Source organism: Monodon monoceros, unplaced genomic scaffold (genome assembly GCF_005190385.1).
Source record: "Monodon monoceros isolate NGI ecotype Baffin Bay Population unplaced genomic scaffold, NGI_Narwhal_1 Super_Scaffold_1, whole genome shotgun sequence".
NCBI lineage: Eukaryota > Metazoa > Chordata > Mammalia > Artiodactyla > Monodontidae > Monodon > Monodon monoceros.
Genome location: NW_021703765.1, coordinates 32,882,947 through 32,899,324, shown reverse-complemented (window position 1 = coordinate 32,899,324; position 16,378 = coordinate 32,882,947).

The window sequence follows — 16,378 nt, the reverse complement described above, 5'->3', positions numbered from 1 at the left end:
CTGCCATATTCCTGGGAGTGAGTTGAGATATATAACTAGCCTTGATATCATCTCTACCTTACAATTACAGAAATAAAAGCTTAGAAATTTCAGGGAACTAACCCCAAATGGCATAGGTGTCACTTTTATTGTAGACTACCTATAATGCTATATGGTCAGGCAAGTGTTCCTTCTGGTGTACACATTGCCACTTTGAGGATAAATGTGATCCTTGTTACCAGAATTAAATGATCAAGGATAAAATTGCCTACTAGAAATAAATTGACATAGGAAAAGCCAAACATACAGAAACATCAAAACATTCTTGCCATAATGAGTGTAACCAGAACAGGTGCTTTCTCTTGGGCACTTTGCAAAAACACAGCCTATTTGAAAATGCTCGTTACATTCCCTTAATTTCTCTACCCTCATTCCTTAATAATTAAGGAATCAAATTCATGGTGATGATACCAGGGCCCCATGTCTTAATTGACCATTTGCATCTACTCCTCATTCCTCACCTGAAACTATCATCTTCCTTTTAGGACATCACCTGGGACAGCTGGAATGCTGAGCAAAATCTCATAAATATGAGGTTTCAAAATGCAGCCAGACAGTTGCAAAAACTGTAATGGACTGGGGTTTTCTAACTCCTGGGGTATTGGCTTCCTTTACTTTTGTGGAGATGTGTTTTCATATTTGGTGCTCCTACCACATCTTCAAAAGTCTGCAATCAGTTTCCCTTTTGAGGACAAAAAGATGTCAGATTTTCTCATATTTTCGTATCTCTCCTAAGCCTGATTAATAAAGGAAGCCTTGGGTCTCTATCCATTTTATCTTGTTGGCTATATATATATACATATATATGCATTGTAGAATGATCCTTTTACATCCTTTTGTATGGCTAATAACTAAGATCAGGTGGATAAATGAAAAATCCCACAATATTTGCTGCTAAAAAGGGGGGAGGAAAGGAACTTTTGGTATATTTCTAAGTCTGGTAGCAAGGAGGTATGTTGGTGGGGCCAGTTGGAGGATGTTCAGAGGGGACATCCTGACATAAAATACAAAAGGAAAAGAGAAAGACATATAAAAGGGAAAACATTGTGACAGAAGGAGAAAAGCAAGCTAATAGAAGCCATCTATGTATAACTTTAGGAGAAAGGCATCCTTAACTGAGCAGACAGTGCCTCTAGTTACAAATCCTTAACCAACAAGCTATGAAGACTTGAGTATTTTAAACAGTTCTGTAGTTCACTATATTTATCTATCAACTAGGAGTAGAAATAATAACCCATGTGTGAGCATCAGAGATGGTTCTGTGCCACATACTACATCTCCTTCCTCTGTAAAGATCTCAAACTTTGTTTAAGTTTTGGATGACCATGGTACTTTCTACTATCCTGGGATGAAAGCTTATTATGAGCAATTATGATAATTCATTCTGCGAGCCTGCTCTGAGTTCACTCAAGGGCATATGACACAGCCAAACCTGGCCAGTGATATTGGAGGAGACATCTACTGGGAAGTTTCTGGGAAAGCAACCTGCCCAAGGCAACACAGTTGTAAGTGGCTAAGCCAAGATTCTAACCCAGGAAGTCTGACTGTCTTCTTTTGAGAAATGAATAAGGAACACCAAGAAATTATTTCTCTCTGACTCCACAGCAGACATTCTCAAATTGTAATGTCAGAAAGAATACCTCGGAAACTTTATTAAATGCAGACTTCCAAAACCCCACTTTTATTTTATTATTTTATTATTAAACACTCTGGTCATGTTGTGGTGCACGTGAACTTGAAATCTTACCATGAGATGCACCCCCTGAGAGGATTCACTAATTCTAGCTCTGTGAATGGAGCTGAAGAATGGGCAGTTCCTTGACCCTGTTATATACAGTGGTTTATTTCGTCTGGGGAATTATATTGTTTATTCTATAGTCCCATGGAGGTAAGTGTATGAGTTTTTAAATGGTTTGTGTTTGGTGAATAATGCTAGAATTCTGTCCCTTGTTTAGACAGAACATGTACCAACTGCTTATTATTTATACTGGTATGTGCTTGATGTAAGTACTAGGTAGTCATTAAGAATGCTAAATTCATTTGTTTTTTCTTCTAGAACAGTGTTTCCCAGTAGAATTTTGTGAAAATTAGAAACATTCTATATCTATGTTGTCCAACACTAGTAGAAGTTAGTCACATGTGGCTCCTGTGCACAGGAAATATGCTTATTTCAGCTGAGGAAATAAATTTATAGATTTTATTTAATTGTTATTTATATTTAACTATCCACTGTAGCTAGTGGCAATAATATGCAGCTTTAGAGTAGTGTGTATATATTTACATGCAGGTAATTTAGAAACTTGGAAAATTATTTTATCTTACTGAGAAGTCTAATTTGTAGAATGGTCTATTCCATGAACTTCATTTCTCTTGAGAATCTAATACATGATTCTAAGCCCAGTGTACTCAACCCCCAGGCCACTCACTGGCACCGGTCCATGGCCTGTTAGACACTGGGCAGCACAGCAGGAGGTGAGCAGCAGGCAAGCAAGCGAAGTTTCATCTGTATTTACAGCTGCTCCCCATCACTCACATTACCGCCTGAGCTCTGCCTCCTGTCAGCTCAGTGGTGGCATTAAATTCTCACAGGGGTATGAACCCTACTCTGAACTGCGCATGCGAGTGATCTAGGTTGCATGCTCCTTATGAGAATCTAATGCCTGATGATCTGAAGTGGAACAGAGGCAGTGATGATAGTGCTGGGGAGCGGCTGCAAAGACAGATTATCATTAGCAGAGAGGTTTGACTGCACAGAGACCATAATAAATCAACTGCTTGCAGACTAATATCAAAACCCTATCAGTGAGTGGCAAGTGAAAACAAGTTCAGGTCTCCCACTGATTCTGCATTATGGTGAGTTGTATAATTATTTCATTATATATTACAATGTAATGATAATAGAAATAAAGTGCACAATAAATATAATGTGCTTGAATCATCCCAAAACCATGTCCGCCCCCACCCACCCCCAGTCTGTGGAAAAAGTGTCTTCTGCAAAACCAGTCCCTCATGCCAAAAAGGTTGGGGACCGCTGTTCTAAGCTATTAAGTTCATCAGGGTGAGGGGATTGTCTTCACAGCCTTGCCATTCCCAGGCTGCCCCACCTCTGGAAGGCACTGTAATTTCAATGTCAGACACATTCATGGAAGCCAGCCTCATAGAATCCTGACAAACAATACTCTGGCATCTCAATGAGCCAGCACAGTGTTTCCAGGACAGGAACCGCCTTTACAAAGAGATGGACTTGTTCATTATTCTGAAAGATTAAGTACCAAATACCTCATTAGAGAAAGTACAAGCTGAAAAATGGATAACAGCTGCAGAAAAGGAAAAAAGCCATTTGCAGGTGAGAAAGTGGGGAGGGTGGGAACTATTTGGTTCTGCACTGAATTGGTCTGGCTTTCTTTCCCAATCACCCAGGGCCACATTTTGTCCAGAACTGGTGCTCATGAGCTTCCAGATTCTTGCTGCAGTATCCAGGTAGTACTCACCATTAGAGTCCTAATGGAATTAGTAGAAATGACAGACTTCTCAATAAGTCACATGGTCTTTTCCATTTGAACGAGAATTGACTGGCACAAATGATTGATTAACATTTACAAAGCCATATGGGTTCCAATCATATTCCTTTTGTTCATATTTTCAAACAATTCAATATCAGGAAGTAGAAACAAGGTAATACATGATTTGCCTATGACAGAAAACAAAATTAGAATTACAGCATGATGGAAAAGTTGGATCTTAAACCAAATTAAACCAAACTTGTTACCCATTGGTCACCAGATTCCCAAGAGCTTGTGTATTATGGACTTATTACAATCCATAATATATAACCCATTGCTTTGAGTAGAAGGGTGGAAAAAAACACTTACTCCAAAGTAAACAAGAAACCAAAGAAGCTTAAATGATAATACTGTGGGTTTCAGTGAAAATTATGCCATTTCAGTGAAACAGTGTTTTGTTACTTCGTTTTCTACACACCAAACTCCAGCCAGATCGCCACGTGTTCTCCCAGCTGAGTTCCCTCTATCCTGCCTTTGCCCTGTCTCATAAACTCAGCCAGACTGATTTCCTCAAGATTCTCCTCAAAGCCCTGAGGAGTCTTCCTCATTTTTTTCATATTAATACCCATAGTGTTTGGCTGGAAAATTGCTGGGCAACGTTTCTTCTCACTTCCATTTCTGAGCAGGCTATGCAGCTTCTACATGGGCCATTTCCATTCCTCTCTCTGATACTCTGTGTTTTCTTTCCTGTTTGCGCTGTGACACAATCTCATGCCTCCTTTGTCTGGGCTAGTCCTTCCTCTCCATCTTTGTTAAAGTCTTCTCTCCTTACTCCATCTCTTGAGCTCCTAGAAACTTTGACACCTGATCTCAAAGACTGACTTCTTGTTCTTAAAAGGATGGTGCTCTTCTCCTATTTCTTGTGTTGTAGTAGTTTTTGTTTTAACCAATTACATCTGAGAAGTATCTGAGAGGAGAGACTGTGTTGCACAAATCCTCTGTTCCTACAGCCCAGTAACGCCAGCTAGGAGAGACCTTAAAGATCATTTGAGTGGTTTCCCAGTATTTTAAAACTGCAGTCTTTGGGTTCAAACATAGAAGCCTACAGTTAGAACATACCACATGTGAGTAAACTGCCCATACTAACCTATTCTTTTTACCTAGTTTGCCCATTTCTCTAGAGAATCCTCAAAACTCTGAAGAACAGAATTTGAAAGCCACTGATGGGCAATTTCATTTCATAAATGAGGAGTCAAGAGCTCTGAGAGGAATGCAGGGTACCTACCCAAAGACACAGAGCTGCCATCTTGCACAGGGTGACATGTCATCTAACCCAGAATAGGTTCTAGTTAAACTGAATGTGTTGGTTGATTGTCAGCTGTCATGCAGCAATTACCTAAGCTTCACTTCAAGGACCACAAAATGAGAAAGCACACCAATTTACGTCAGGAGAAAATGTGTACTACAATACTTAAGAGAACTTAGTGATATATATCTGTGTCTGCTAAGATTTTGAGAGGTTTGGAATATGAGACATATTGCCCTTAAGCACGTAGGGAAGTCAGGAACCTCCGTGAACCAAGGGCATCTCAGAGTCTTCCTTGCTTGCTTCTATGGTTCTGAATGATCTCTATTTAACATCACTCTTCCAAAGAGTTGGTTAACCAAAGAAAATGAACAATGACCTTAAAAGTGAAATTCTTATTTCTGAGGGGTCAACAGCCTTCTTGATAGGGTCCTCTACTCTCAACCAAGTAGAACTGCAGTGGGAATATTCCTCCTCCTCTCTGCAGTTACTCTGAAGGAATTAAAGATATGTAGCCCCAACTGTGTTCATTATTATTAACTCAATCCTTAAATAAACTGAGTAATTTGCAGCAGCATTGCTATTACATAGAATAAGACTGTAGTTTTTCCTTTGCTCATTTATGTATTTAGCCAAGGGCTACTTTATATTCAGAAGGTAGTTTGCCCTATTTAGCGATCTCCTTTGCAACCTGTAAGCCTGGTGGGTTTAAGAGGCTTGTATTGTGGCTCCTGAGTAGCTGTTGATTTTCCTTCTCTGTGAACTAGTAATTGATACACAAAATTTAACAACCTCTTAATTATTACCCTGAAGCCAATTGTCAGGTGGCTGTAGAACTCAGGAAATTCTATTCTGAAGATGACTCAGGACTCCACACTGCAAGCCATAATCTGGATTTCTCTAGTATCTATTTTACAGTCTATCACCTCTCTTATTCTGACTTGCAAAGGAAAAATGTCAGTATGACATGTGTGAGGCAATGTGCCTTCAGGACAAATGTGTATCTACATGATCTACATCCATGGAGTACAATAGTAACATGGGCAATCCACAAAACTGACTACGCTAATGTGGAATTAAATTTCGCATTTGGATGCAATATATATCTTTTAAATAATATTTTCCCTAATATTTCCTTGCTTGTTTTTTTCCCTAGTGTTGATCTAGTTCTTCTGTGACCTTTAGTTTTTCCTCAACATAAACACATCCCTTAATAACCTCTATTTATTGACTCAATTTCATTGAAAAACTATAAAAATACACAGAATCTGCCCCTTTGAGTACATGCTCTAACTACCATTTGGTCTTTAAATTGACAAAGAAGTGAAACTTCGGGTTTCACTTACAAGTTGGGTTTTACATACAAGTCAAATTTGATGTAATCTTATATATATATATATATATATATATATATATAAATACTTTTTTTAATGGTTAATATGGAATAACAGCAATGGGCTGGCCCAAATTTTAGAGTGATACAGGTGAATATAAGACTTTGCTAGGATTGTCTTCTTTTATTGGAAAGAAAGAGTAAGGGGGTATTGGAGCTATTTAACACCATCCATCCATGACAGTTTGTGAGTCCCTGATCAGCCAGGTGGTTATCCTTTGATGCAGGTTGCCACAGATGTGGGTACTCTCAGCCAATCAGGGTTTAGCACAAGCTAATTTCCCAAGGTCCACCGATTCAGGACTTGTTGCTTTCATTCCCATTTGTTCCTCTCTTGCTTCCCTATGCCCACTGCTCACACCCTCACCTTCCATCTCACTTTATTATATGTGAATTCTAGAACTTCTGATCTTGCTAGATTGTCCAATTGTCCCTTCATCTTGACTTACTCTTGTCCTATATATGTGGATACCTGCTCCTGGAAACTTGAGATATTTATTTTCCTGAAACCCATTGAGGCTCCTCTATACCTGGTGAATCCATTGAACTCCATGACACCTAACACAAGATTGAGAATTACCTTTAAATATTTGGGTATTAAAAATAATCAAAATGATCAACTGCTTAGCTAAGCCAGGCAATTTAATGTGAGCCTTTTGTTTCAATTTTAGAATTCCAGTCTTATTTTTCTTGGTATTAGTTAGATTTTTTTTGTTTGTTTTTTAATGTAACCACATTGCATCACTGAAATGCAGTTCAATGTTTTTATATGTTAAAACTTTCTGTGAATGACTTACAATTCCATCTCATTTACTCGGGCTGAAATTAAAGAAAAGAAACATGAAATACACGTCAAAAAATGTGGTAAATTTATAATAGCAGAATAGCAAGAGCCATGACCACCCATATAATGATACTTCATTTTGCTGAAAATGTGGCTCAACACATGTGTCAGTGTCAACCCAAGGCTGAGATCTAATTAGGGAACATTCAGCCAGTCTGATTATGTGTTTCTTGTTTGATGACAAATTCGTTCATTTTGCAATAAGATTTCTGTGAACATCCAACAATTTGTTTCTAAGCCTGAAGCGTATTTAAAAAATATATAACTCTATGGGGTAGTGAATAAGAGTGTTCTTCAGTAAATAAACATTAACACACACTCTGCTCATCTGACCCTTTAGATGAAATTGCCAGGTGTGTTTAGTGAATCAACAAATTCAATCAATTAATAGTTTTGGGTGCTAATTTGGCTGTTTTGTTTACTGAAGACAATTGGTTAGTAGAACACCTAGCTGATTTGATTTAAATGAGTAGATCAGTTGTGTTCGTAGATAGCATTTGAGTTTCAAAGACCAGACATGTCAGGGAGACCACTTTGAATAGGAGAAATAAAGACACTGCAGGTTTGATCTGGTTTTTATCACAAACTAGTTGTATGACCCTGGGAAAGTCAACTGATATGTTAGACTTCTGTTTCCTTGTTCATATCATATCCTTCATACATTCATCACTGGGAGAGCAAAATGAAATAATGTCTTTGGCTTTGCTTTGAAATGTGTATAATCACACATATGGAATGGAGAGGAAACTATTTTAGTTTTCCAGCTAGCACTAGGATTTTCTTAGGAAAGAAACTATATTTTTGAAAGAAAATATGTTGATAAGACCTTGGTTCCAGAGAGAGACATATAAATAAATAATAAAATGATCCTGAAATTTTTAGAGAAAAGGCTAAGAAGGAGAGTATAGAAAGAGGAGGAAGTTCCTGATGGTGAGACAGACAAATAACATTTCACAAATAAAGATGTCTCATATGATTTAATTTGAAGTTATTTGCATTGTGACACAAACTATTCCTCCTCTCTCCTTTCTTCACTATACTGCAAACACATACTCCATCAAGGACTACAGTGCTGGCAAATTCGAATTTAGCAATGAGCTTAATATATTGTAGGATGAGAACATCTAATACAGAAACAGTGTCCTGGAGGTTATGGTTTTGAAAATGCAATACAGTCTTAGGACAGGTTTTGGTTATCCATAGGCTGTGTGGAGCCGAGCATTTAAAAAACTACTTAGAAGTCCCAACAACTCTATGTGATAGGTAAATGATGATCACCATTTTTCAGATAAGGACAACGAAGTACAGAGTTTAAGTTACTTGCCTTAGGCCACATAGGGACAGAGCCAGAATCCAAACCCAGACATCTGGACATGAACGTTATGATCTGTATTATATTGTCTCTCTTAGTTTCCAGTTGTATTATCTGGAAAACATTTCAAAAGGCTGAAGGACTAAGGTCTGTAATTGAGTGGTACATAATTATAAAACCATCAGATGATCAGTTCAACTGGGAGACAACTTTGAGGTCACTAAATTCTATTCCGGCTCCAGAGTCCTGCTTCTGTTGTCCTGCTACATTGTGCAGCATCCCCAGGACTGAATGGGGTGGGGGGTGTGTTTCACTAATTGAAGGTGTGTAAATCAGACCCACATAAGGGGACCTAGGCAGGAAGCCAGGAGTTCGAGAGTTCCAGTCTCTGCTTTATCCACTCAGGGTCTGCTTTTTCTCATATATAAAATGAAGAGTTTGTATTAATGGGTTCCAGGGTTAGCAAACCAAAATGTTATACTTCTCTCCCATAAGCCATCAATTTTTCCATGTTGTATCTTGGTCGGTGGCATCATAAAACTCTCTTGACCCTTAAAAGAATGTCTCAGAATGAGGTCCTTTTCCTTTGAGTGATTGTAAAACAAACACATTTCTATGAGTGACTTTCCATACTGTTATTTATGTGGAGTAAGAATGTTTTTGTTCTATATTGAGGATGAAGGATGCTCCTTACTGTACACAAAATACTGGTCCTGAACAGTCCCTAAAACTTCTTGTGTTTGTGTATTTTTTTTGTGTGTGTGTGGAGTGATGTGTATGAGTGTGTGTATGGGATATGTATCACGCACAATATTTAACATAACTTCGGGGAACTTGCTCTAAAGTGAAGTTTTTATACACACACACACAAAAACAATTTTAAAATATTTTGTTTACAAAGTAAGCTCATGTAAATGGATATATTATTTACAGATATGTATTTTTATTTTTTCTGAAGCTGTATGTGTATTTTGTGTGATTCTTATACTCTGTTTCTTTTAATATATATAACATTGTCCAGGACTGAAGGCTTATTTTTCTGTGTAATATTTATATTTATACAGCCTTGACATAGAGACTTAACCATCAGAGTAAGATATGTCACTGAGGTTGCTAGGCAGAGGAAACTTTACTATTGTAAAGGTTCCCAGTAAATTACCAATTATAAGAAGTGAAGTCATACTCTCTTGGTTTATAACATTAAGATGTCCAAAAGGAAACAGAACAGTCAGTAAAATTAGGTGTGAAATTCAGTGTGTGAGATATCTGAATTTGGATACTTTCTAACAGTTTTTTTTTTTTTTTTTCTCTTTAGCAAAGACATGGCTTGGAGGTTACTTTTTCCTGATGGATATGTCTATACATTATCTACTGAATTTAAGTGTATTTATTGTTTTTGCTGGCATTTCTAACTTCTTTAATTGGATTTGTATTATTTTCCTTACTAGCACTTGCAACACCTTCCAATTTATTGTTGCTTCCTGTTTTCATTAGTGTGTGGTTCCCTCCTTCTTCCAGGCCATTAATAAAGGTATTGAATAAAGGCACCTCTCCCAGCTGCTGGTGCCCTCCCCCCAGTGCTTCCCTCAAGATGGACACATTCCCATTCATCATCTCTCTTGGTTTACTGTGGTCCATACAGGGAATGTAACCACATTCTTTTTCAAGTCTATTTTTACTATATTCTGCAATTGCATTCTCATTGCATGTTGGACCTGATATTTTTTTTTCCAGCCCCTATGAATCATTACTAAAATCAAACTTAGTGGAAACCAGGAGATCGGGAAAAGAAACCTACCAGCTTATAAAGTGTTGGTGTAATTGGTCTTTTTTGCAATGGTTGGGGAAATCTGAAACCAACAAGACTGATGTAATTTGTATCTCAGACACAATAGATAATCTGTGGGGCTGGAGCAATCACTTCTGATTCCTAAAGGCTGGAAAAATGCATCAATGGTTAGATAGAGATGTTTATTATTCCCAATAAATGCTCTGGGTCTGACAATTTTTCTTAGTTTAATATACGAATTTCATTTCATAACAGCAATAAGACACTCCAGGCTGTGCATTTGTTAGGGATTATTGCACTTCTTGGGTGGTTTAAGTCATTCTGCCTTTAGTCTTATCCCATATAACATGACCCAAGGCACCTTATAAATAGCAGAGAAATGCACTGCCTGTCATGTGTTCCAGCTTGAATAGCCTTGTAAAGGGACATAGATTATAGAGGTATGATAATAACTATAAAACAGGAGTGGTAATTTAAGTGCCTGTGTTGGATAATCCATATGATTAGTATTTTTTTATTTTGTTCTTTTGTGTTTCATTCTACTTAGAATTCTCATTTAGTGAAATCACTGCTCAGCAATACAATGTGCTAATGGGGTTGAAGGCAATTCAAGATCTAATTTAATATTTAAACCTTCTCATTGTTTTGTTTACCAATTAGCTGCCAGAGGTTAGGCTGGAATTAGCTGACATACATGGCAGACTCATGGGCTCAGAGATCGCAGGTTACCACCATACGTTATAGCAAATATTCTCAGGGCTGAATTTTGAAACTTCATGGAAAAGTAATACCACAGAAGAACACCTTAATGTTTCAATACTACAACTGAAAGAGCAAATGAGCACTACTTGTGTTTCAAAGTTAAAGTTATAAATGTATGATATGTAACTTTATGCCACCAGTAGTAAGATTGCTCTTACATTAGACCATATGGGGATTTGGCATTTTGTAAACCAGCATCTTATTATGTCAGGTGAACATTTTTTTGTTGTTGTTGTTTTTGTTGTATCCAGATATTTGACATAATGGTATTGAAATTTATCCACAGTTTGTTTTCAGTCATTTATTATTTAAATTAAATTTTAATGGGATATAGTTGCTTTACAGTGTTGTGTTAATTTCTATGTACAGCAAAGTGAATCAGCTATACATATACATATATGCCCTGTTTTTTGTATTTCCTTCCCATTTAGGTCACCACAGAACATTGAGTAGAGTTCCCTGAGCTATACAGTAGGTTCTCATTAGTTATCTATTTTATACATAGTATCAGTAGTGTATATATGGCAATCCTAATCTCCCAATTCATCCTCCCCCTCTTTCCCCCCCTTGGTGTCCATATGTTTGTTCTCTACATCTGTGTCTCTATTTCTTATAAAGGAAATAATGTAGAAATATTTACTGTGAAGAGGCTGACAAAGGTTAATGAGGGAAAATGAGATTAATCAGTATGTGGAATCAGGTCCCTGAGTTTCTAGTTCTTCCTCCTTAGCTGACTTGGGCATTACGCTGACTGCTGTTTGGCTACAACATTTTCTTCCTCACTTAGATGGAAAAACTGTGAAGTTGGTGTGTATAATACTTAGAAGGAAGGCAAGAGATGTATATATTTATGATGCATTTCAAATCTATCTATCTACCTATCTATCTACCTACCTAACTACCTATCTAACCATGATAAGTGAATGATTATGGAAGATAATCCACTAACACACACCCCAACATCCACTCACCCCCATGATACTTAACCGTCATTCCATGTCAGGACAGATATTCATTTTCACATCTTCTCCTCATCTTTCATGAAATGCTATGACTATAGCATAGACTTTGTGAATTACAGCAGTAGAAGAAGTCCTAAGAGCTTTCTAAAGCAAGCTTTCATTCAGGTAGGAATTCTAACTACCACATGCTGGATGGATTTTCATTCTCTCCTATAATGGACAGCTATGGTTAGAATTTTCTCCTTATATAAAAATATACCTCTTTATAATCTCTCCACATTGGACATGGTCTGGCCTTTTATACCAACATGAATAAATGCTGTTCAGATTCTGATTCTAAGTTCCTATGAAGACTAAACTCAATATTTCACTTTTCTTTTGTTACTTTTAATTCAAGACAGGAGGTTCTGCAAGGCACATTGCTAATTGTAGCATGTATGCTTAATGATGAAATTCTCTAGCAACTACAGAATGTTCTGCAAAGCATTTTATAGATTAAAGTTTTCCATGTTTCATTCAGTGAAAGGAGAAGAAAGACTGATAACATTGACAATAGCTTCCATTTAAATTCATGTAATAGATCTAATATGGTACTTTGTAGCATTTTGCAGAGCTATTCATTTTATTTTATCAGGATAGGAGTGGTTATTTTTTAACAAAAGAATAGGATTTAAAGAGTGTATTAAAAAGAGAGTAAGTACCTTGGTATTGATTTTTATACTATTTCACCCTACTAATATAAAGACTATCATGTACATTATTAGCTCAAAATTCTTAATTTTTAAAAATTTTATTGCTCTTAGAAATTGCAAGCCTGCTGAGGGCTAAAACCAGGCCTAATCACTTATCACTTGCAATATGTCTGCCAACAAAAAAGATATATCCCATCAATGCTAGATAAATTTACTTATCGATTAATAAACTTTTCTTCCATAGTATTCTCAATACACAGCTTAAATAAAATTCCCACTCTACCTTCTGGCCACACCACCTTCACACCAAAGATTTATCACCTTATTATAGCCCAGAGTAATTTTTTTCTCTATTTTTGTGTTTTGTAATAATCAATGGTCAGGCCATTGTCACCAATTTTTCATATGTTACATTGTGCAATTAACTGCATTGACACATTGAAACATTTTTTATGCTTTATATGATTATTTAATGTTTTACTTGTTTGTCTTCATTGACAAACTGGAACTTTATGCCACCAGTAGTAAGATTGCTCTTACAGGTCCTTGCTTTTCCTCAGCCCCTTGCATTGGGTTAGTCAAGTGGCAAAAATACAAGCTACATTTGCACACTGTGACCAGATACTTAGGTTGCTCCTTTAATTATTTCCAGCATCCAGGCTATCTGACCTATGGGGCAAGCAAATTTAGAAGCACTGGGACTCACACACAGCATCTTGTGTGCTTAGAACTGTGTATCAGTGAGGTGAAGTGGAAAGTACTGCATCAATAAAGTCTCCTTTCAGAAACTGCACAGTGACAGCCAAAAGTTTTTTTTTTTTTTTTTCCACATATATATTTGAATGCTCAGAGAAGATTTTTTAAAAGCCTGAAGAAGAACAGATGTGCTAGAAGTGTGAAATGGATTAACATCAAAGCCCCCTGGGAAAAATCCGAAACATGAAATGCAGGCTCCTGACTGACAAGAGCTATTCAGAGCAAACAAAGCCCGGCAGCGCATTTCAGGCTGTGTCTCTCCCTGAGCTGTGAGAGGCTTGTGTGGCACGTAGAGGTGCAGGGAAGGAACCCTCTCTGAACTTTGAGGAAATGTAGCCTCCGTGTGTGCTGATGTGCAGGAGATGGGAAAGGCAAGGCATACTTTTTTTTTTTTAACCATGAAAATACAGGTCTGTTTTGTATATAGGCAGAGAAAGAAGCCACTGGTGTATTTGATACGAAGGGCAGGGGGAAGAACCCCTTGTAGAAAATTTTATTTATGCATCACAATAACTCAAATGTTCAGTATTAATGACTAATTCCTCTGATATTTATAGGCTGGAAATGGTGAATCCCTATTGTCTCTTGTAGTTCTACCATGACCTCACAGAATTTAAAGATTTGGTTATTCATCTTCATAATTTAACAGTACAAGACAGAGACTAGAAACTACATTATCTTTCTCAACAGTTTCAACCAAGTTCTTTTTGAATAGCAATATTTTTGTAATTAGTTCATTTTGTTTTAAAAGCATAAACATGAGCAATTTACAAAATAAACAGGTAAAATCATTGAAAGCTTAGCTCTGGAAATTTTGAGTATAGTTTGAGTCTTAAAATAATACAGCAAGTGGAAGAGATGACTTTGGAATTAGAGAGGATTCTGGTTAAAGGATGTTCCACCCTTTCTTGAACTATCACCCAACTTTATGACTATACTTTAAGTAGTAACCTCAGAAAACTTTAGGATGTATTTGCAAAGTAATTAGCCCTTTGATTCTTCTTTTCAAAACTTTTTCAAATGTGTATAAAACAAAATCATCCCCTGGTATTTGATCGTGTTGCCCATACAATGATATATTCAAAGTTGTGACAAGCCCTCCTTTATGAAGGTTTGATCTTTGAGAGGAATCAAAGTGGGAATCACACCTGTCAGTTGAGATGATTCTGCCTTTCCAACAACTGGGGCCATTTGTGTTTCAGAACGTTGGAAGATGGTGGAAAGTGCCTATCTACTTTGAACCAAGAATCACAGGTATCCCAACTCATCTACCAGACCTCACATCCACAATGGGAAAAAAAGAAAAAGCTCTGCTCCAATATTTTATATAAAATTTACAATACTAAATAATGAATTGAGTGAAAAAATATTTATTAGGAGTCCGTGATGTTTCAGGAAATGTTGGAAAAAAAGAGAGAATAAAAAATTTAATCATGACTGATGAAGTTCAAGCCACAAATTATCCAAATCAATCATGGTGCATTTATCATACTCTGCTTTGTTAACTGCCTTTTTCCTTTGCATATGACCTGTCTCCCACTAAGTTTTAATTACATTGAGGTAAATATGGTGTGGTAGTTAACAGCCAGTTTGCAGAGCCAGGTACATATTGGTTCAAATCCTAGGTTTTCCATTTAATGGCTTTGGCAATCTTTAACAGTGCCTCCATCACTCTATTGCTAATGTCTCTGATTTTCACTTTCCTTTATTGTAAAAGGTAAAGAAAAAAAGATTGTTTTATTGATATTATAAATCAAGGTAACAGACATGAAGAACTTAGCACAGTGCTTGGCAGAGACATGCTAAATAGCAGTATTGCTGGAGGTACACGTTAGAGCTCCTCCCTCCACTCAGTCCACTGGAAGGACTTGCACAGTGTCTACAATGGGGTTGATACCGAATGCTGGTACACTGATTAATTTTAATGTGTCTGTAACTAATTTTTTGAATGTATTGTTAAAAGAAAAAAAAAAACTACCTAGTCACTTACAAAATATATAAAGCTGGCTCTACAAGTGGTTGTCAAGAGATGCAACTTGAGGTGCATGAAGAGGTCCAAGGGCCTACTTCCTGGAAGTCTGAAAATTTCTTACTCTGCATTTGTTTCCTGGAAGTGTGAAAATTTCATACTCTTTCAAGATAAGCATTTGCAATCTGCTTTTTAAAATACTGATATCATTGAGATGGGTAGCTTATTAATTTATTAACTTTTTCTATAACTTAGTTTATCCAAATATTTGAATTTTTAAAAGTCATTTATGGAATCCCTTGGATACAAAACTATTTTATTCACCTTTGCAAGCAGAATATGTAGAAGAATATACAGTAGGCACTTAGTATTTATTTAAATAGATAAATCCATGCATGGATAAGAAAGCTCTTTTTTAAGCATGCTAGTATGTAAGTTTCAAGTTTGTGTTGGTGGTGGGTGATTGGTGGGTAAAGGGCTACTGAGTTATTAATGGCATCAGAATTCAAGTGAATGAAGCAGAAAACATTTAAAAATATTTTTCCTGCATTCTTTTTTTTTCCCTAGACCTCTCCCTGGTGTTACGACATCAAACAGCCATATGGGCAGACTGTAACTAAGGATTTTCACGACCTACAGAGAAAAATCATAGCCTTACTTATGTTGGAGATGGGGGAGAATTCCTCTCCTGGTCCAGAGTGGTTCTTTTCCACTAGAGAGACTATTGTGCCATGGAGAAACTACCTAGGAGGCTTCAATTGCTTCTTTCCTCTGGGGAAAAAAAGAGAAACATAAGAATCCAATAGAGGTGAGTTATTAGTTAAGTATAAATATTATCTGAAGGTAAAATTTCAAGCTGTAGAGAATATTTGATCTTAAAATTATTTATCTCAAAACTTTTGAAGGAAATCAAAAGAGCTTTGGTGCTTATTTCTCCATGAAAAATCTGTTTATTTTGTTTTTTGTTTTTTGGTGTGTGAGAAGATTACAATCAAAACATTCCCCCCTTTACTAGACTTGGGTGCCTGCTTGAGGTTACTGTATGGTGTTT